The sequence below is a fragment of the Morone saxatilis genome, unplaced genomic scaffold (genome assembly GCF_004916995.1).
Source record: "Morone saxatilis isolate NCDOM2014 unplaced genomic scaffold, NCSU_SB_2.0 Contig15, whole genome shotgun sequence".
In the NCBI taxonomy this organism is placed as follows: Eukaryota; Metazoa; Chordata; class Actinopteri; family Moronidae; genus Morone; species Morone saxatilis.
Genome location: NW_023339707.1, coordinates 22,112,626 through 22,113,552, shown reverse-complemented (window position 1 = coordinate 22,113,552; position 927 = coordinate 22,112,626). Strand labels below are relative to the sequence as shown.

General features: G+C 41.9%; 1 protein-coding gene across 1 annotated transcript in view; it reads right to left on the bottom strand.

The window, feature by feature from the left end:
• Nucleotides 1-927, bottom strand: part of ptpn22 (protein tyrosine phosphatase non-receptor type 22) — a gene marked incomplete at its 5' end in the record, with an annotated part of 12,510 nt that overhangs the window by 11,307 nt on the left and 276 nt on the right.

The following is a 927-nucleotide window of genomic DNA, read 5'->3' as shown; positions in this document are numbered from 1 at the left end:
TTTTTTTTTTTCTTTTTTAGTCTTACAGGAGAGTCGGGAAAAAGAGGGGGCCAATTTCATGTGACCAATTGCACAATGGTCACACATAGTCATTTTTTATGTGATTCAACCCCGAATGACCAGAGTCTGTGACTCACTTTACAAAAACTGACACGATGTCTTACAAACTGAAAGGATTTCCATCCGGAATTTACTGTGCGGAAGGCTTGACACTCAGATTTAAGTCATGACGTGTCCATGCTGACAGGATTTGTTAAGACACTGGTCTTTTTGTTTAGGGCAGTTCTTGCAGTTCCAAACAGTCTGCTAAAGGCCTCGCAGACCATCTGCACTGCTAACACCACAGAGTGCTTTTTGTTCACAAAGGAAGTGATGCAACAGACCCCTTCCTCTGGAGTGGTGGGGGGGGTAGCAGCATGACACCAGAGGGACAGCATGTGAAACACACGGTGCTGTCCTCAGGCACTGGCCTGTCACTCATCACCATGGCAGCGGCCCACAGATGATGTCACCCTGAGGCTAAGGAAGAATTTTTTTAAGCATATATATGTGCGTGTGTGCGTTCATGCGTGCGTGTGTGTGTGTGTGTGTGTGTTGTTGTATATATACAAGACTACTAAATGATAAATAAACAAATCATAGATTGATTGAGTAATGTTTGCTAGTTGTTAGATGTTATAATGCATTTGGATATGGGTCTTCCTCATTCATGTTGCTTCAGTGACAAGCATCGGCGCAAAGAGGAAGCACAAAAGTGGCATTGAAGCCATTATCACAACAGAACTATGTTACTTCCCTGAACATGATGAACATGATGAAATTTGAAAGTCTGGAAAACTTTCCTTCTCATTGTGCTTACTGACAGTTGATTCAGTATATACAAACATAACAGTTTTGACATGGTTTCCAATTATGTGATAATGAAAG